Source organism: Monodon monoceros, unplaced genomic scaffold (assembly GCF_005190385.1).
Source record: "Monodon monoceros isolate NGI ecotype Baffin Bay Population unplaced genomic scaffold, NGI_Narwhal_1 Super_Scaffold_16, whole genome shotgun sequence".
NCBI lineage: Eukaryota > Metazoa > Chordata > Mammalia > Artiodactyla > Monodontidae > Monodon > Monodon monoceros.
Window position 1 is genome coordinate 55947355 of NW_021703772.1, and position 22391 is coordinate 55969745.

Genomic DNA, 22391 nt, shown 5'->3' on the forward strand with positions numbered 1-22391 from the left:
GTCATATATGGCCTTTATTATGTTGAGGTAGGTTCCCTCTATGCCCACTTTCTAGAGAGTTTTTATCATAAATGGGTGTTGAATTTTGTCAAAAGCTTTTTCTGGATCTGTTGAGATGATCATATGGTTTTTACTCTTCAATTTGTTAATATGGTGTATCATATTAATATATTTGCGTATATTGAAGAATCCTTCATCCCCGGGATAAATCCCACTTGATCATGGTGTATGATCCTTTTAATGTGTTGTTGGATTCTGTTTGCTAGTATTTTGTTGAGGAATTTTGCATCTATATTCGTCAGTGATATTGGTCTGTAATTTTCTTTTTTTGTAGTATCTTTGTCTGGTTTTGGTATCAGGGTGATGGTGGCCTCATAGAATGAGTTTGGGAGTGTTCCTTCCTCTGCAATTTTTTGGAAGAGCTTGAGAAGGATGGGTGTTAGCTCTTCTCTAAATGTTTGATAGAATTCACCTGTGAAGCCATCTGGTCCTGGACTTTTGTTTGTTGGAAGATTTTTAATCACAGTTTCAATTTCATTACTTGTGATTGGTATGTTCATATTTTCTGCTTCTTCCTGGTTCAGTCTTGGAAGGTTATACCTTTCTAAGAATTTGTCCATATCTTCCAGGTTGTCCATTTTATTGGCGTAGAGTTGCTTGTAGTAGTCTCTTAGGATGCTATGTATTCCAGCGGTGTCTGTTGTAACTTCTCCTTTTTCATTTCTAATTTTATTGATTTGAGTCCTCTCCCTCTTGATGAGTCTGGCTAATGGTTTATCAATTTTGTTTATCTTCTCAAAGAACCAGCTTTTAGTTTTATTGATCTTTGCTATCGTTTTCTTTGTTTCTATTTCATTTATTTCTGCTCTGATCTTTATGATTTCTCTCCTTCTGCTAACTTTGGGTTTTGTTTGTTCTTCTTTCTCTAGTTCCTTTAGGTTTAAGGTTAGATTGTTAATTTGAGATTTTTCTTGTGTCTTGAGGTAGGCTTGTATTGATATAAACTTCCCTCTTAGAACTGCTTTTGCTGCATATCATAGGTTTTGGATCATCGTGTTTTCATTGTCATTTGTCTCTAGGTATTTTTTTATTTCCTCTTTGACTTCTTCAGTGATCTCTTGGTTATTTAGTAATGTATAGTTTAGCCTCCATTTTTTTGTGTTTTTTATGTTTTCTTCCCTGTAATTGATCTCTAATATCATAGTGTTGTGGTTAGAAAAGGTGCTTGATATGATTTCAATTTTCTTAAATTTATTGAGCTTGACTTGTGACCCAAGATGTGATCTATCCTGGAGAATTTTCTGTGTGCACTTGAGAAGAAAGTGTAATCTGCTGTTTTTGGATGGAATGTCCTATAAATATCAATTAAATCTAACTGGTCTATTGTGTCATTTAAAGCTTGTGTTTCCCTATTAATTTTCTTTTTGGATGATCTGTCCATTGGTATGAGGTGTTAAATTCCCCCACTATCATTGTGTTACTTTCAGTTTCCTCTTTATAGCTGTTAGCAGTTGCCTTATGTATTAAGGTGCTCCTATGTTGGGTGCATATATATTTATAATTGTTTTATCTTCTTCTTGGATTGGTGCCTTGATCATTATGTAGTGTCCTTCCTTGTCTCTTGTAACATTCTTTATTTTAAGGTCTATTTTATCTGATATGAGTATTGCTACTCCAGCTTTCTTTTGATTTCCATTTGCATGGAATATCTTTTTCCATCCCCTCACTTTCAGTCTGTATGTGTCTGTAGTTATGAAGTGGGTCTCTTGTAGACAGCATATATATGGGTCCTGTTTTTGTATCCATTCAGTGAGACTGTGTCTTTTGGTTGGAGCATTTAATCCATTCATGTTTAAGGTAACTATCGATATTTATGTTCCTATTACCATTTTCTTAATTGTTATGGATTTGTTTTTGTAAGTCCTTTTCTTCTCTTGTGTTTCCCACTTAGAGAAGTTCCTTTAGCATTTGTTGTAGAGCTGGTTTGTTGGTGCTGAATTCTCTTAGCTTTTGCTTGTCTGTAAAGCTTTTGATTTCTCTGTCGAATCTGAATGAGATCTTTGCCGAGTAGAGTAATCTTGGTTGTAGGTTCTTCCCTTTCATCACTTTAAGTATATCATGCCACTCCCTTCTGGCTTGTAGAGTTTCTACTGAGAAATCAGCTGTTAACCTTATGGGAGTTCCCTTGTATGTTATTTGTCATTTCTCCCTTGTTGCTTTCAATAATTTTTCTATGTCTTTAATTTTTGTCAGTTTGATTACTATGTGTCTCGGCATGTTTCTCCTTGGGTTTATCCTGCCTGGGACTCTCTGCGCTTCCTAGACTTGGGTGGCTATTTCATTTCCCATGTTAGGGAAGTTTTCGACTGTAATCTCTTCAAATATTTTCTCGGGTCCTTTCTCTCTCTCTTCTCCTTCTGCGACCCCTATAATGCAAATGTTGTTGCGTTTAATGTTGTTCCAGAGGTCTCTTAGGCTGTCTTCATTTCTTTTCATTCTTTTTTCTTTATTCTGTTCCACGGCTGTGAATTCCACCATTCTGTCTTCCCCGTTACTTATCCTTTCTTCTGCCTCAGTTATTCTGCCTCTGATTGCTTCTAGTGGTTTTTTTTTTTTTCTTCTGTATGCGGGCCTCTCACCGTTGTGGCCTCTCCTGCTGTGGAGCACAGGCTCTGGACGTGCAGGCCCAGCGGCCATGGCTCACGGGCCCAGCCGCTCCGCGGCATGCAGGATCCTCCCGGACCGGGGCACGAACCCGTGTCCCCTGCATCAGCAGGTGGACTCCCAATCACTGCGCCACCAGGGAAGCCCTCTTCTAGTGTATTTTTCATTTCAGTTATTGTATTGTTCATCTCTGTTTGTTTGTTCTTTAATTCTTCTAGGTGTTTGTTTTTTAATTCTTCTAGGTCTTTGTTAAGCATTTCTTGCATCTTCTCGATCTTTGCCTCCATTCTTTTTCTGAGGTCCTGGATCATCTTCACTATCATTATTCTTTTTTTGGAAGGTTTCCTATATCCACTTCATTTAGTTGTTTTATCTTGTTCCTTCATCTGGTACATAGCTCTCTGCCTTTTCATCCTGTGTATCTTTCTGTGCATGTGGTTTTTGTTCCACAGGTCCTTCAGTGCTTTCTAAATTCAGTGACAGTGGGGAGGTTCTGTCTTGCATTGTTCATGTGCAGCTGGTCCCCTGAATTTCCTTGATAGTCCTTCTCAACATCTCAGACATCTCAAAGAAACAGAAGCCATTTCTAGCTTATGTTGTGTAAAACAAGATGATTGTTAATAGGACCTTCTGGGAAACTGACAATTTTGGTGTAGAAACCTGGTCCCAATTGTGGTTCTTCTATAACTAGATCTGCTGTTATCTGTAGCCTTGGGCTAATCATGTGGCCTCTGGGCCTCACCTATAAGGAAATGATACTCCTGTCCACCTCAAGGGTATGGTGGTAATGGAAGGGAAACCCCAACTCCCTTGTTTCCTAGTGGTGTGTGACCTAGGGGTAGTTACTCAACCTCTCAGTGCCTCACTTCCCTCATCTATAAAATTCGGATAATAAAACAGTATCTACGTCATAGGGTTGTTGTGAACAATGAATTACTATATGTCCGACACTTAGAGCAATGCCTGGAACATAGTAAGCATTCAATATATGTTAGCTATTATTATTATTATATAAAATTGCTTTGAAAGAAACAAGTATATTAAGGTAAAGAATTATTTATTAGTACCTAAATGACACATATAAGAATTGGGTTTAAACACATTTCTTATAATGTGGGAGTCCATTGATACTTGTAGCAAGGACTTGTTCTAAATATTACTTCCTCTTCATTTTCCTTTCCTCCCCCCCTTCTTTTTATTGTAGTTTTTCCTCTTCTCCTTATCTTCCATTTTTCTTCAATTCTCTGGAAAATGAAAAGTGATCTTGAAGGGGGAAAGATTAAATTCTTTCAACTCCTCAGAAAATAGAGGCTATAAAACTGCAATATAATAATGCTAACAATAAAAGTAATATGTAGTCAAATTTGCAAGCAGCGAAAACAAACTTAGCTCAGCTCAGTTTTTGTAGTGGCTGATGAAAGCCTACAAATTTTTCAGTGATTTGCAGGATGCAGAATGCAGTTCAGATTGTAAGGCATCCCTGCAGTTTAGTAAAATTGTTGGGAGTGAATGGGGAAGGGCTTTTTCAAATGTTTCTCTCCCGTGTATTTGTAAGTTTGAAATGACACAGAAGGTTTATTAAGTAAATAGATTAAAAGTGTGTTCAACTGTGAATGATATATTGGCTGAGATTAATCATATGCATACAGACTATCTGGACAGCCGTTTTAAGAGTGGGTGTTGTAGAGGCTGACTCTGATAAGGATGTGGGCTATGTGTAACTGAGACTACTGAGAAGTGACTAGGAGGCATTTGGATAGATATCCTACCAGTTCCTGGCATGTGGCTTCTGTTTAATTTACACAGCTGGTTATTTGAAGGAGGACTCTGCAGGATACTCTGCCGGCTGTCTGTAAATAATGGATGGTCCTACATAGAAAAGAGGACTCCAAGACCACCAGTCAGTGATTGGTGCCCACTGCTACCTCCACTCCTGTCTATCTGTCTACCTATCCATCTATCTACCCATCCATCCATTCGCCAATCCATGATCTCAGAATCAATTGAGTTCAAAGAGACTGTTGTAGGAATTATCAAGAATCCACACTAAGTGTCTTAATTCACATTAAGGACAAACTGTGAAATGTGTTTGGATACAGTTAATCTCAGTGGATTGCTATATTCATAGTTTAGTGGAGAAATCACTCATTTGCAAATTGAGAAAGTCCCCATTAAAGCTGTGTGATTTTATTGATAAGAACAATCCCAGAAATTACACTGTTTGAGCAATAGTATACATGTTTAAATCTTTCAGGAATGTGTTTATGCAGAGAAGAGCAGCAATGGCCTATTGTACCCATAATCTGTGTGTTAAAGAGCCCCGCAGTGCACAGTTACACAGCAGACCATGGCCTGACTTCAGTGGCAATGAACTGTGGACTGAATGCTCATTGAGAGCTACCAGGCACTTCCTCTTACTTGGTAGTAATAGCTCCAGTGGAACCCTTACACACTTATGATCCCAGTGTAACAAGCAGGATGGAATGAATGCATTTCTGCCTTTACTTTGACAAAGTTGTTGTTAGCTTTTCCTTTTAAAAAGGCTCATTTCCATGGGCATTAACAAAACATAAGAATTCCCAGAAATCTGAATTGAAAAGGAGAGTTCACATCTATACTAACAATGCTATTCAGAATTTAGTCATGTTATAATATACCATATATCATATAATTGGCAAATATTGCTTTGGTCTACAGACATAATTAATATAAGCTAGCCATTAATAGCGTGATATATGATCCAGGAGTCTTTAAAAGCCAGCTAATATTTATCTCTAATGTGCTATAATCTTTACTCACATCACAAAGCATTAACACAGGGTATATCCTTTAATGCTACACTCCCAAGGGTTTACTTGAACTTTTTTTCTGGTTTAATTAGCTTATTCATTTTAATTAAAGTACAGTGCAACATTTACATGGTGTTTAATCTGAAAGTTAATCCTGTTTTCTTAAAAGATTAAGTACAGTAATAAATATAAAATAATGGTGGCTGTATCTCATAGGATTGGTACTTGGGCTACATGAACAACTTGTGCTGGAAATAGCAGAAACATAGATTTTCTCTAGTATTCTTTTGTTAAGACATTAATGTCACAAGAATAGCTTTCTAACCAATTAAGAGCTTCCATAAAAACCAGATTCCTACCCTGCCCTCCGACTCATGGATCTGCACATCTTTTGATTTTGAGGTGGAACTCCAAGACCTGCTGCAGTGATCCTACAGCCTGTATTCATGTGTTTATGGACCACTCCCCTCCTAGAATTTTCCCCTCCTACACCTAGTTCATCTTGACCAGGGAGTCTGACTTTTTCCTAGAGACAAGCATGCTTGTCATCAGGATTCTTTTTTAGCCTAACTCTTGCTTTTGCCTTTGGCAAATTCACTGTGGGCAACCTGTACAGCAGACACCCCATACCTCAGTTTCTTGACCTCCACATTCATGATGGCTTTCTCTTCCACTCTGACTTAGCCACTCACTTCCATAGTCACTTTCTAGACTTATTGCCAGAGATTGCATTACCCTGAAGTCACTTACTCAAATATGCCACTCTTCAACCCCTACTTCCTTTCCTCCCTGCTTTCACTCAGCAGTACTTCATTAAGACCTCTAGTCCATCAACCTCTCCATTGTCAATCACATTCATGTTATCAAATTTAATTGACACTTTTTAGTTCACATCCTTTTTTTTTTTTTTTTTTTGCGGTATGCGGGCCTCTCACTGTTGTGTCCTCTCCCGTTGCAGAGCACAGGCTCAGTGGCCATGGCTCACAGGCCCAGCCGCTCTGCGGCATGTGGGATCTTCCCGGACTGGGGCACGAACCCATGTCCCTTGCATCGGCAGGCGGACTCTCAACAACTGCGCCACCAGGGAAGCCCTCACATCCTATTTTGCTTTACAGCAGCATTTATCAGAGATGTCAACTCCTGCCATTTTGAAATACCTTTTCTCTTGGCTTCAATGACACTATATTTAACTAGCTTTCTTTTACTACACTGGCCTTTCTATCCAACTCTGTCTTAGGAACTTCTCTTCTGTTCAAACTCTACATAGAATATCTCAGAGCTTGGTCCTAGACTTTATTTTTTTCTTAAATCCTAAAGATTCAAAATCCATCTATATGGAAACACAGGTCCACGCAAAGACTTCTACATAAATGTTCATGGCAGCTTCATTTACAATAGCCCCAAACTGGAACCAACCCCAAAGTCCATCAATAGGTAAATGGATAAACAAAATGTACTCTCTATACATGGATGCCTTATGCTAAGTGAAAGGAGACTGACATAAAAAAGTACATACTTTGATTCTTCTTATTTAAAATTTTAGAAAATGTAGGCTAATCTATAGTGACAAAAGCCAATCAACATTACTTGAGGCTGGGAGCAGAGGGAGGGATGGTCTGCAAAAGACCACGAGGAAAGCTTTTGGGGTGATGAAAAGTTCTGTATATTGTGTGGCGGTTTCATAGGTGTATACATCAGTCAAAGCCTATGAAATTGAACACATTAAATAGGTGCAATTTATTGTAAGTTATGCCTCAATAAGGTTGGTTAAAATCTGTATGCTGACAGTGCTTGCATTTATGCCTTTAACATAGATCTTTCTTATGAGCTTCAAACTGTGGCTCCAACTATTCATCTGACATGACCATTTTGATATTTCGTAGGAATGTCAAACTTAAGTCTAAAACTGAATCCTAGATTTATTCTCCACAGTCTTTTTGTCTGACCTCAATAAATTGCTGTCTCAAGGAGACCTCAAAATACAGTGGCTTAAATAAAACAGGAATTTATTTCTGTTTCACCGGGTAGTCTAGAGATAGGAGAGCCAGTGCTGGTAGTGTGACTCTACATCCTAACCCCAGGATTCCATTTCTGGGTTCCAAGAATGCTTCAGTCTTCATCATATTCCACCAGCAGGGGCAGGCAAAGGGTCAAAGGAGTGCCTGCACATTTCTTTTTTAGAGAAAAAGTGTCAAATGGCCATTCTTCACAACTAGGGAGGCTGGGAAATATTGTCTTTATGTGATCATGTGTTCAACTAAAACTTTATTTCTATGGTAGAAGTGGAGAATTGAAGACGGAGCTTCCGGCTTTTTGGAGGGTGTATGGGGACTTGGGCAAATATGTTTTTATAGGACCCCTATCTATCTATGCAGTTTGATTACAAATATATTACAAAATCCATGGGCCTATGTGAAGTAAAGTGATTTATTGATGAAGATTTAGAATAATGGTTATAGAAGAGGTCCTATTTGTGTATTGTCTAGTCATTGCACAGGCATCTCTTCATGTTCTTTATTATTAATTTCATTGTTCCTGGCTAATTTTGTATCTCCTATGCAATAAAAAACTGGCAGTATTGTTATTACTCACAATGACATGACTCTTCAGAACTTTTGCACTGAAACGGAACACCTAACTGCAGTACCCTAACACCACTTATTTCAATGCTGGTTATGTTATCACTCATGACATGGTGTCATTTACCTTGCATCCTTGCATACTGGCTTTCAATGACTCTCTGATTATACTGCGCTTCTTTGATGACTACAGATGCAGGTCTTACCCAGGGTATGCAGGAAAATGCAAATGATCATTTTCTCATAGTTCTAAATTTCCCAGTCTTAAGTTTATGGCATAACTGTGGAACAACACATCTTCCAACCATGTCTTTTCTTGAGCTCTTCAGGTTGGAATCACTGCATTCATAGAATGTGATCTCTTAAAATGTTGGCTGCACTTCTGCAGGGTGCAGGGGTGAGGGATCCATGGTTAGAGAGGAGCAGTCCATTTACACAAGGAGTGTCCATCCTTCATCCTTCATCCAGCACAGCTTAAGACTGACCTGAGAGAGCATGGCATTGCCACATCCACGAGGGCAAGAGAAGGCACTGATTGGAAGGGTGTGTTGCTGTCAGGGAGCAGTGGTCTTGAAAACCTTCAGAGGGGATAGTCACTCCTGCTAGTGGACTTGACAAGCCTTTCTTTTCCTCTTTGGTTCAGCCCAGTGATGCAGGCTGTTCTCCTCTACTTGTAAAAGTAGCCACCAGCCACCTTTTATCCTGCTATTCTTTTTTTCCAGAAGATAGCTATAGAGTGAGATACAACCTCCTCAATCTCCTGACTCCCAGCTGACTTTGAAGATAAGCACCCAGTCCCTTTAATGGTAAAGGTATGGGATAACAAGGGGAAGGTATAAACTTCTAGAAAAAAATGACTAAGTTCTCATGATCATGATTCCTGGGCTAGATATTGTTTCTTTAAAGTGTGTTAACTGGAAGCCCCTTTGGACTCTTACTCTTAGATTTAATTTCTAAATGTGGAGTTTCTCAAGGCATTCTAAACACAGAAGACTTCTTCAGCTTCTTTAGGAAGCGCCGTCTGGGCCTGGCCAACCAGCCGTGGCAGAATCACAGTTGTCATTTTATTTCTAGTGAACAATGTGCAATCTGAGGCCTGCAACACCAGGTCTTCCCCCCTTCCATTGGATGGTAGCCTCACACAGTTTTGAGTATAAAAGTGTCAGTCTGTAGATGTCAGTGCAACAAGACTAATGAAATCTGTCATCTGTTATGTTTTATAATCATTATCCTGTGGTGCCTCTCAGCAACATAATGGGGGAATGATTGTTTTCTCCATTTTAAAGATAAGCAAAATGAGATGCAGAAAGATTAAATAATTCTCCAAAGTCTGTCTGACTCCAAAGAACTCAAGTGTTTCTATCTCAGTTGTTCTCTCAAAGGGAAGGAATAAAACACAGTTTATGCATCTTACCCTGATGCCACCAGAGAAATAGGTTTAGAGAAATTTTGACTAGCTAGTGCCACTTTTCTGTTTCATAGGCTACTTGTTCCTGGAGGTTGTGAGCTGCAAAAGGAAATATACCTCCTTTGGAGATTAAGCTGGACACAGCCTGGCCATCTGCTCTTTTGGCAGGGGCTGACATAGGCTGCCTTTATGGATAAGGGAGATGGAGCAGGGCATGTCACTGCCAGCAGTGCTGCTGGCCGTGAGGCATGGAGGCAGACGGACCCCTAAGCTGACTGATTGCTGTCAACATCTTAGAGTCTGTGGAGCAGACATAGTGAAAATTGTACATCTTGAAGGAAAGGGATGAGGTGGAGTCTCGACAGCAGTGAAGCCCCAGTGGTAGAAGGAGACCCCGTTTGGGCCAGTATCGCTGTGAGGTATTATCCCAGGTGCTGCGGTTAGAATAATAAACAAGAGAGTATGGTGAGATAGAAAGACATTAAGTTTTAAGGCACATATTTATTTAATTACAATTATGATCAACTCCATAATGAAAAAGTAGAGTGTTCTTTGATAGCGTGTGGTGGGGAGATCTGAGTCTGGGCTTGGAGTGGGTTTCAGGGAAGTTTTTCCTGAGAAAGTGACATCTAGAATAAACCCTCTGGGTTGTTTGTAACAGACCCTATAGATTGCTCACTAAACACCCACTTCCCTTCCCTTTCCTTCCTTAGAGGATCGCCCTCCTCCATTAATATTTTCATGTATCCACCTTTCTCTATCTAGCCATGTGCTGCAGGGGAGGTGACCCCAAGATACTGGTCTTGATTTATCTGAGTCAATAAAGGTGTTCTCAGTGCCTTGCCATTGATTGGTTTAGGCATGTGTTAGGGCATATGTTATGATTTTGGCTATTCAGACAAAAAAGAAGTCTGTTAGAGGGCTTTTGGGAATGGTTTCCTCACTCTTTACAAGGAAGAGGTGACCTTTTTTGCCTCTGAATGTTGTCATGTCTGACGTTGAGTGGAGCTCGCTTGAGGACAAAGCCCACTCACCAAAAGCAGAGCAGGAAGATGGAAAGAATCTGGGTTTCTGTTGGCTTCCTTAACTGTATAAGTCAACATGGAGCACCCCTGGCTTTGGAGTTTTCAATGTATTCATCATTATGTGAGCCAGTTGAGTTTGAGTTTTTGTTTCTTTGCACCTGAAAAGATAACAGGAGTTATCCAGGTAATGAGCGTGAGTGGGGAAGGCCACACGATCAGAAGAGCAATGCATGCATAGCCCCGAAGTGGAAATAGAAAGTAGTCCCATATGGTCAGAGAGGAGTGAGGGAGGAGGAAGATGAAGCTGTAGAGTTGGTGGGGGTTTGCTCATGCCACTATCGTCCCTGGACATTAGCTAATAATTTATATTTGGACTCCTTACAGACTTAGGCTTATAATTCTTCATTTGTTTTGGATGACTCCAACAGAACACTAGATGATTCTTACTTTTACTTCTGTATAGTGGAGAATGGAAATAATTGTGTACCTTGGTGGTCTACAATATGAATAAAACTCACTAGTAAACACTCAATTCCCTAACTTACTTGGCTTATGTAACAATAGCCTGAAGTGGTTCCTATATTGTTGCTCCTGGGCTGTAGTGTGAATGCCTGAAGGTTACCCAGTCTCAGTGGTCCTTAACACTTAAGTATTTTGGGCAGTACTTTAGAGGGTAGTTATGCTAGTTGAGTTTATTATTATGAAGCTGGAGATCTTCGAATTCTTTGGTCTAGATATCTCAGGGAGAACCTGGAAGTTCCATAAAATAATGAGGATGGAAGTGCAATGGCCCTTGCAGAGGAATTCCCATGTGGTCCTAGCAGATGAGAGAGACCCAGAGAAGTAATAGGTCCAAAATATAGCTCCTGGGGGTGTGGTTTACAAGAAGCTAAAGTAACTTCGACAAGAGACCTGTCTGCTCAGCTCAACCTTGCCCATTGTCTTTGGCTCTTCTGCACTTTAGGGTCTTTGCTCATTTCTCACCAGACTCCTCCTCTGGCTATCTGTGTCTTCTGGCAGGTGAGCCTTCTCTGGATGATAGCCTGCAAGATTTGGACTCTGGATTCCCAATGTAGTATGGTGTCCAGGAGCTCAGGCTTTGGAAGCAGATGCCATTTAGAAGCTGTGTGAACTTGAGTACATTATCTAACTTCTCTAAGCTACCGTTTACTCATTTGTAAGGTGGAAATAATAGTAGTACTTAACTCATAGAAATGTCGGGAAGAGCAAATGAAGTAATCTATGGCAAGTGCTCAGCACAGTACAGATGTTCAATCTATGACAGCTAGTATTTAAAATAATTATTGCTTGTCATCACTGCCATCAGTATTCGTGGGTTGGGTCCTGATCCTCCTAGGAATGCGGTATGGAGGACCCTGTCACCTTTGCCATCATCATGGTTAATACAGTGCCACAATACAACTATTTACTGAGCTAGGTACCAGGCACTCTACTAGGGTTTGGGGACTGAAGAAAGCAAAAACAAACAAAACGACCCCACAGTTTTCTAAGTTCCAGAAGGAATAGCTTGGCTTTACCATGAGCATTCATTTCTCGCAATATCATCTAATCCAAGAATATCATTGTGATTGTTAGTCTGAATTTTAAAAACTGTGACTGTAAAAATCTTTCAAAAAGTTTCCTTGCAAAAATATTTTTTTGATTTTTCTCTTTGTGGGTATGTTGAACCACCTAAATCTACAGATTCATTACATGTGCCTCATATTCAAAGAGGTTGATTGTTTTCTTTTTTCTTTTCTTTGGTATATGGACCCTTCTGGGATGTCTCCAGCATAAGCACAGCTCTGAGCAAACCATGCTTTGCAAAGTCATAGGTATTTGTTTTACTTCTGCCAGAATATTGAAAGTTTGCCTGGTGAACATTCCCTGAAATCAAAGTGACTTATTATCAGGCTTCCTTTGCTTTTGATCCTGCTGCAGGATGGTGTGTTTTCCTAATGATGCAGAATCTCTCGTTAAGTTCAGGAAACAGGATATAAGGATAAGTCAATTGACTCAATTTATGGACATAATAAAACGGTCCCTATTACCTTCAGCAGTCAAGGCAAGACAAGGTGAAACACAGTGCTGTAAAGTTATTATGACAAAATAGTATTTACCTGACCAAATAAAGTGAAAATACTGCATTTATTTTTGAAGCGGCATTTCAGACATTATGACCTAAAATTAATAGTGGTAGATGGTCATTTATTCTGTCGCACAGGGATATTGCAGAGTTCACTCAAAGCCAGGAATATCTGCTATTAAATCATGGCAAGCTAAAAAACTTTTTTTGAAGTATTTCCTCATGTCTGCTCTATGTCTACTGTCGGCCCCACCGAGCCAGTGTTAACAGCTAAGGCATTTCTTTTTCCATCTTGTAATATAATTAAAAACAAATTTAGAAGCAGAATAGATGTTTTGTATGTCAGAGCCCTGTTAGTTTGGGGGAAGGCATTGGCAACGCACACAGCTGTTCCTGACAATTATAAACTCAGGAAAGAAAAGGGGGGAAAGAAACCAAATTGACCAAATATGGTTGCTTTTGTCTTCCAGTGGGAAGCAAGTCCTTGGGGTGGCTATAGGAAAAACAGATGTAAATCAATTATTTTTAACCTGTTATATTTTAGAAGAGATGGACATGAAGCTAAGGGGATATAGAAGGTTTCAGGTAGTTAAAGACATCTAAGGAGTACATATGGTATTAGTAGCTTATGGAAATACTTGAGGTTTGGGCTAAATTTCAGTTTATTTTGGCTTTTGGTAATTTCCTAGACTCTGGAGTCTATAGTCTAAAGTGATTTTGTGTTTCTGAGTTAAAATGGGACTATGACTTCAGATTAGGTAAGCAAGACTTTGTAGGCATAGAGCAGACATGAAAAAGTCCTAAGTATTCCTTTGAATATTTAATCATCTGTTTGCATATATTGATTGTGAGTTGCAGAGTGACCAACAATAAGATTCTTCGAGTCTTTGCTAGCTATCGCCTGCATAAGGCCTACTGCTGACAGTTCATTTACTATTGCATCTGGCCATGCTTCCTTCACCCGCCCCCCTTCCAATCCATTTTACCCCACATGGCTTTTTCTTTTTTATAGTTCTATCTACTCCTAACATTCTACATAATTTACTTTTTATGTTTGATATTAATTTTCTGCCCTCACCATCTCCCATGTAAGGCTGGGATGTTTGATTTGTTCACCAATTTATCCCAAACATCCAGAGTAGTGCCTAGCACGTAGTAGGTGCTCAATAAATATTTGTTGAATGAATGCATTATATCCTTCTTTTGCCTAAAATATGATAATCGGTTTCACTGGCCTTGTGATAAAGTGTAATATCTTTGTGTGGCCGACATGATCTAGATCCTGATAACCCATCCAAATATATTTCTTTTCATTTTTCTCCTGAATGGTTCCAGCTCTACCAAACCTATTGGCCTATTCTGTTTGTGGGGTTTTGCACATGTTGATTCTTTTGCCTGGGATTCTCTTTGCCCTTTTTATTCCTCATTAACTCTGATTAAGTTTTTAGAACTCAGCTTAGATTTTTTTCCCAGGAATCCTTGCCTGGTCTTCTAAGTCTGGGTTAGGAGCCCCTCCTGTGTGTCCTAAAGCACATTACACTTCCCTTATCATAGCACAATTATATTGGTAAGGATTGCCCATTTGTCTCTTTCTCCTTTAGGCTATAAGCTCTATGGGGGCAAGAGCCAGGACTGCCTTGTTCATAATTTTCTTTGTGTCAAATACATGGCCTGGCACCTTGTAGGATGTTCATTAAATATGCATTGAATCAATGAATCATGAAAGGAAGGGTATATAACACAGATATCAGCTAGGATCATCCTACCCAATATGATCTGGGGAAGGCTGGCCAAGGCTGCCCTTGTCTAAGGTATTTGGACTATCTCTAGGGCTTATTACTTTCTGCCTCATTTTCCCTTTTGCATTGAATTCTTATTGTCCCTTAATTTAGTATAGAGTAGTATAGTGCATGTGGCCTTGGAGCTCCACCACCTAAGCTCAAATCCCACCCCTGCCATTTACTAGCTTGCTAACTTCTTTCTGCCTCAGTTTCCTTATTTGTAAAATGGAGATGATTTTGATAAAAGCACCTACCTTGTGGTCCCTCGTAAAAATTCAATTCATTTGTACATGTAAAGTACAAGGAACTTAAGATACAGTAGGTCTCAAAATTTTAGCTCTCCCAGTCAACTAAATAAACAAGGCTGTTGGATTTATCAGGATTTTCATTGAAGGTTTGCAGGTCCCACGGTCATACCACAGCAAATAAATGAAGATACCTCTGTTGGGAAAAGTCTTCTAGACCATCCACCATCAGGATTTCTCTCCAGTGCACTTCCCAGCAAAGGGCTCTAGCCTTCGGCTCCCTCCTGGCCCCTGTCTCTTCCTCTTCTCTGCCTTTGCTTTTCCATAACCTACACCTCTGTGCCTCTCTCCACAGTGACGGCTGGGAATGCCCAATTCTTCCCTCTGTCTCTTTTGCAACACGGTTAAGCTCTACTGCTCCAGGCTGTCTTCCAAACTGGACTCCACACCCATCTTTAATGTGTATAAAGCTCAGGCCAATGACCGGGCTATCTCCAATTTTAGTAGATGCTCATCTTCCATTTAATAGGGCCATTTTCCTTAGGAGGCAGCTGCAGTTTTAAATGGCAAATTTCTTTTCTTAATTACAAGGAAAAAATAATGGTAGGTACCTTAACAGATATGTGCATGCGTGCGTGTGTGTGTGCGTGTGTGTGTGTGTGATGAATAATCATGATCTTTGGGAAGCAGAAAACACTAGGGGCTAGTCAATCCTCAGATTTTGCTTTTGAGACAATGCAGTTCCCTTTTGCATGAATGGCACTGGTGGAGGCCTCTTACCCCAGAGAAGCATCCTTTTGCTTTCCTCCCAAAGAAGTCCTTGCCTAAGTGCTATGTTGTAAGCAGCCACATTAGCAGAGCTGAGCTGCTGCAACATTGTAAATGCCAGCAAATAAAAGTGTCAGCAGCCAGGGCTGTGGGAGGCTGGCAGGGCCTGGAGTTTAGCGCTGCTCTGTCCAGATCAGCATTTCTAGGGGGCTGGTTCATATCCAGCCCACATGAGTAGTGGTTCAAAGTTATTCCTGCTGATGGTTCTTCCTGACCCCTGGAAAAGGTGTTTGGAGGTCTCTAGCCTCAGCCCACCAGGAAGGAGGAATACCTGCTCAACTTGAACTGCCCTCTCTCTCCAGCAGATGGCCCCATCCTAGTTAATGGATGGCATTTTGAATGGTTGGAGGGAGCTTCCCCACCACGGCCTATACTGATAATAGAATTTTTTTTTTTTTTTTTTTTGCGGTACGTGGGCCTCTCGCTGTTGTGGCCTCTCCCATTGCAGAGCATAGGCTCAGCGAGCCCGCTCCGCGGCATGTGGGATCTTCCCTGACCGGGGCACGAACCCGTGTCCCCTGCATCGGCAGGCAGACTCTCAACCCCTGCGCCACCAGGGAAGCCCGATAATAGAGTTTTTGTATTACTTCTCATGGGACCCATAATCACATGAAAAAAAATGTAAGAAGACTTGTTTTCTTTTCACCACTGGATGTATTTATTTACAAAGAGGGACTTTAAATGGCCAGAGGCACATACACTTACTGGTAGTAAAACTCCACCCTGTGATTCACTGTATTCTGGGCTGTGTGCTTCCCTCAGAATTGAGGGTTTGTAATATCACAGCGCTCAGAGGGGAGTTTAGGCCATTTCTGTCTTGTGCCACTGGACAGATGATTCCTACGTTTGGTGAGTTTGGCAAAAGCAAATAGTGTTTTAGGCCGTAAGGTACCTTTTACATTTTAATTTGAGAGACAAATGCAGCTTTGGCCCTTGAAATTGACCATGTGAAAGAAAATACTTGTTTTTGTGTAGTGGATAGTCAGTGGTCTGGCTCCCAAAGCCTATACACCCATGGCAAGGTCCTAACTATGCGGCCAGGGAAGTTTCACCAGGATGAGGTCTCAGGAGAGGCAGAAATCAGAGCCCCATATTGCTGAGCGCTCTCTATAATGGGTGTGTTAATGGCTTGGAAATCACAGACGGCCATTTCAAATGATGTTTTCAAAGAGTTTTTAAGACATGAGAAAATGCCTCAGATAATTAGTAAGTGAAGGAAACAAGTAGGATGCAAAATATACACAGTATGATCTAAACTCTGAAACAATAGGTATTAAGAGGGACGTACACCAAAATGCCCATAGTGGGTGGCAAGCTTAGGAGGCTATTTTAGTCTTGTGTCTACTAATAATGTCCAGTGATTTCCAGGTTTCCTAAAGTGAGCAAATATTACTTTTAAAATCTGCATAAAATAAATGTTTATTTTAAAAAATAGAATGGAATAATCTACTTCTGTCAGTGCCAATTAAAAAGGGTTTAAATTTTTACAGTGAGGCGAAACCTATTATTATTCCCTTTTATCATTCTCTGTTGGGAGGTAAAATGACCTCAGACTATGTTAGCCAACTCTTGTGATTTGCTGTGTATATGTTCACTTCAGAAATATTGATGTTTTACATATGACCTGGGTTAGCACATTTGTGACAGATACCAACTTTTTTGGGGCAAATCAGAACCACTTGGTTTTAGCTTTGATGCTAAAGCTTTTATCTTTTTATCTTAGAGCAGTGTGATAAAATTCTATAGGCAAAAATTACAAGGTAGATGTGTATAGCACATATACTTACATAAAATAATTTGCCAGGGTTATTACTGTTATAATAAAATCTTATTTTAAAAAGTAATCAAGTAATTAAATATCTTAAGTTGCTTAGCTTTTATTTGTGACATTTTAGAGAAAAAAAGCAAGTTCCTTTACTGAATAACTCCAGTCTCCTTCCTATTTCTCTCACACTAATATATAAGGTTTTAATGGACAGTTTATAAGATATATCCTTAGGTCATAGCTATTCATCACAATTTCATGCACCTTTCACATCTCCATTTAAGTTTTAAAATAGGAATTCTGGAAGTGCATTTTGGCAACAGATAGTTTCATAACATGTTTGTGAAAAAAGTGTTCTGTGCTCAAAAAATTTTTAAAACACTATGTACTATACCACCTCCCAACTCCATTCTCAATTCATATACTTACTTTAAGTGCTCTGAAATATTCTGCAGCAAAGAAATCCTTTAAACTCTGTTTAAACCCATATTTCCTAAACTTAGCCAACCAGGATATTCAGAAATACTATTTCCAAAACAGTGCAAGAAGCCATACCATCAAAGAAACATTAAATGGCTTTCATTTATTTATTTATTTATTTATTTATGGCTGCGCTGGGTCTTGTTGCTGCATGTGGGCTTTCTCTAGTTGTGTTGAGCGGGGGCTACTCTTCCTTGCAGTACGTGGGCTCCTCATTGCGGTGGCTTCTCTTATTGCGGAGCATGGGCTCTAGGTGTGCGGGCTTCAGTAGTTGTGGCTTGTGGACTTCAGTAGTTGTGGTGCACGGGCTTAGTTGCTCCGCGGCATGTGGGATCTTCCCGGACCTGGGCTCGAACCTGCGTCCCCTGAATTGGCAGGCAGATTCTTAACCACTGCACCACCAGGGAAGCCCTAAATGGCTTTCTTTTGCCATACTGAAAAAGAAGGAAGAGAGTACACAGATAAAATGAGCAGGCTTTTCTATAAAAATAACTCAAAAGGGGTTTTATGCTTAAGTCATAACCCTCTGCCCCAAGCCTTTTGATTAACTGTAGAATTCCTCGGATTCTTTTTTTTTTTTTTGCGGTACACGGGCTTCTCACTGTTGTGGCCTCTCCCGTTGCGGAGCACAGGCTCTGGACGCGCAGGCTCAGCGGCCATGGCTCACGGGCCTAGCCGCTTCGCGGCATGTGGGATCTTCCCGGACCGGGGCACGAACCCATGCCCCCTGCATCGGCAGGCGGACCCTCAGCCACTGTGCCACCAGGGAAGCCCTCCTCTGATTCTTAAGTGACTGTAGCAACCATTGCTTTAATTCAGGTCACAGAAGCACCAGAAGCCAGAGTATAGTTCTTGACCATCTCTGATCATTTCAGTTTATTCCCTAACTTAAGGGTAATGCTTGCAGTAGCCGCAGAGTTGATCTATTTGGTATAGAATGTTAGCACAAACATCCTGCCCTGGAAACACTCTCTTTGTGTTTCTTTCAGCTTGTCTTTTTTGTTTTGTCTCAGATCTCAAAGTGACTATGTGAGCACAAGAGGATCTCCTCTTAACACCATTTGCTTATCATTTATGAGGGTAGGTCCTTGGAGGTCCATTCTAACAGGTACATGCTTGGCCTGTTTAAAGGATGGTTTTTAGACTTCGCTTAGCAGCAAAACTTTGGAGACATTATTTGAAAATGTCCATTAAGTCTTCTGGGCCTACTTTGTGACACTTATATTTTTTTCAAAGACTGTGGCTATATTTGTTTGTGCAGTACCTAATGTACTGGAATCTTCCATTATTATCTCCTGATGCTTGTGAAATCAGTCCCTGCATTTACTGAAGTGTGGGCAAATCCATAAACAAAGAGAAGTGGTTGGGATGTCACAGTTGTTTTACAAAAGGTATCCATGACAAGGCTAATTGATTCAGGGGACTTTGTTTTTAATAAAGGAACAGAGATTAGTTTACTGTCGATCTTAATTATTCCATCCATCAACCATTTGTTGCCCTGGGCAACTGGCATCATCTTTGCTGCTTGTTAATTTTAGCTCATTTTACTTACTGAGGCTTGTTTCCTTTGTTTCATTTTTGTGGATTTGGATGAGGAAAGAAGGAACTGATGTTTCTATGGATGAAATTGTTAACTGTGCTCTGTTGAATTCACCAACAGAAGACATTTATTTCTCTTTTTTAAAAAATACTGCTTGATTGAAATTCATAAACTATATGTGTTTTGGGGTATATGTATACAGGTGAACCAGTAAATGAACATAAATTATATGAACCTGTAAATGAACATAATCTGACCTACTTGCAAATAAGCCAAAATGAGTGAGGAGAAAGTATAATTACTATCCCCAGAGGATGTTTGGTCAAGGTCTCAAAAGAGTCCTGAAGTTCTGGCTCTAGGAATTAAAATATGCTCAGTATTTTTTAGTTATGTTACTTTTTTTTTTTTTTTTTTGCGGTACGCGGGCCTCTCACTGTTGTGGCCTCTCCCGTTGCAGAGCAACAGGCTCCGGACGCGCAGGCTCAGCGGCCATGGCTCACAGGCGCAGCCGCTCCGCAGCATGTGGGATCTTCCCAGACCGGGGCACCAACCCGTGTCCCCTGCATCGGCAGGCGGACTCTCAACCACTGCGCCACCAGGGAAGCCCTAGTTATGTTACTCTTAAATTGGTTTTTGGTTTTGTTTTGCTAACCACCATGTACCCACCTTTCTGCACATATCGCCAGCGCATTCGTGTGCCTTTATGTATATTTGCCCTGTCTGCCTCTGCAGAGCACTCTCTTCATAAACCACTTTGAATATATTCAATTTGGACAGAGGAGCCTTCTGATTGGAGCCATAGGTGGCAGGAAGAGAAGCAAAAGACAGGCGAAATGCAATAAGATACTTCCAGAAAAAGAACAACTGCATGGCTAAGAACACTGGGAACATATTTTGAGATTTGGTCCAAAAGTACAACATAATAAAACTGCATTTTGATTTTCACTTGTCTGGGAGGTAAACTCAACTTATTTGGAGACAGCTTAGCTTATGTTGGGGCACAGATCACAAGTGCTTTGTACCTACTATTCCTTCTTATTGTCTTACATTCTCAGCATGTGACTACACTGTGTAAGTCTGATCATACCTATGTAGAGTTTTCTAGGGTAATCAGATAAAACTCATAACAGGCTAATCCATCACATTTGACTAATATTTCTTCTCTTTTTTGTAGCATGGCAGTCACCTAATAGTTCCCAGGTTACATAAATGACTCCTGTCTTTGTCAGATATCCTCTTTGTTGCAAGGAACAGAAATTCACTTAAGGAAGCTCAAGTCAACAAAGTGCTGATTAAAAGGGCATAGGGTCAATCACATGGAACCCAGTTATGGGAAATGTAGCTGGGCTTCCTGGAAACTAGAACGCCATCGAGGAGCTACTCTCGATCTCTCTGGCTCTCTCTTTGGGCTTATATATTCTTACATCTAAATTTTTTCTATAAATATACTCCATTCTCCTCTGTGGCAGATAAGCTTTCTTTGAAAGATTCTTAGGTTTTGCTCCTTCAAAACTTATGCCCACATGGGGTCTGGCCACTGCTCTACATGATCTCAGTTTCTTACCTATCACCATCTAATGGACTCTTACTGACTTTTTAGTTCTCTTATTTCAAATGAAGGATTATTGTTGATCTCCCCCACCAGACTATAAGCTCCATGAAGGCAGTAGCTGTAACTGTTTTGCTGATCAATATATTCTCATTGCCTAGCACAGTTCATGACATGTAGCAGGTATGCAGTGAATTGGTGAGTAAATGATAACTCCAAAATTTGAATCTCTTGAGGTTTGTTTCTGTTGTCTGATATATTTTCATCTCTTGGTTTTGGTTAAATGGTCTCCTATTGAGTGCTGGAAATTGTATATGAAAGATTGAAGAAATCGTTTAAGGGTCTAGATGATGTTATTATTCCCCAGAGAGGATATACTTTTGCTTCTGATCCTTGGACAGAGTTATTAGGATAGAGGCTAATTACCTTAATCCAATCTGAAATTGAGCTAATTCAAATTTGTGTTTCAGTCTTTACAGAGATGTCCTTAGGGTGTGGCCCTTCAGTGATTCCAAAGGAAAGTTTGGGGTATTTCCAGGACCCTTATTCTAGGTGAGGCCTGAACTCTGATTTTTTATCTCAATAGTAGAAAACTGAAAGAGAAAGCTCTTCTCAGCTTTTCAGCCTCTTTGCCACAATGCCTCAAGAAGAAAAGCATTGCCAAATGTCAGGTTAATCTCTCTGTGCTTTCCTTTCCTTCTCTCCAGGATCTTGGCTCTCAGGTCTTGCTACCTTAGTAGCTATTTTAGTTTATTTTAATTTGCGGTGGGAGGGCTTCCCTGGTGGTCCAGTGGTTAAGGACCTGCCTTCCAGTGCAGGGTTCGACCCCTGGTCGGGGAACTAAGATCCCACATGCCGCGGGGCAACTAAGCCTGTGCGCCACAATGAAAGAAACCGCATGCCGCAACTAAGACCCAATGTGGCCAAAAATAAAATAAATAAATAAATATTTTAATTTTGGGCGTTTTGTATTTTAACTCATCTGGTTGTTCTTGGCAAGAGGGTTGGTTTGATATAAGTTGAGTCTATTACAGCCAAAAGTGGAAGCCAACTGTTCTAGAGAAAGAGTCCAAAGGGCCTATCTTGGATTAGGTGTTTCTAGTCATTTCATCAGCTCCAGCCAAAGGGAATGGGATACTGTAGTTCTTGAAGAGCTACTCTGCTCCAGGCAGGGCAGGCTAAACTCATGAGAGGTTGTGCATGGCAGGCATTGTGAAAGGTGTCTGCTTCAAATATCTTCATCATCACCGTTATCATCACTCTTATTAATGCCTCGTTTTTAAGGCATTTATAAAACTCTGATTTATAAAAATTTATGATTTATAAAACTCTGCAATTTGAGTTTTCTCCTCTCATTTTAGTCTTCTAGGGTCTGTAACTGGTATTTACGTTGACGGTTACTCTAATACCCTGCAGTGTTTAATCATCCCTCATTTTTACCATTGTCATCATCAATAGCCTATGCACCTAAAATATAAATGTCCTAGATCTGATAATGACCAGTTTTCCATTGTTCTCAGCAAGGTCTCTTTCTACCTTCTCCACCCACTCCTAGACCTCCTCAAGCCCCAGGGCAGGAATGGCCAGTGTTTGGTCATTACACCACTTCTCTCTCTACCCTCTTCAACTCTCCTATTGTTCTGCTACTCCCA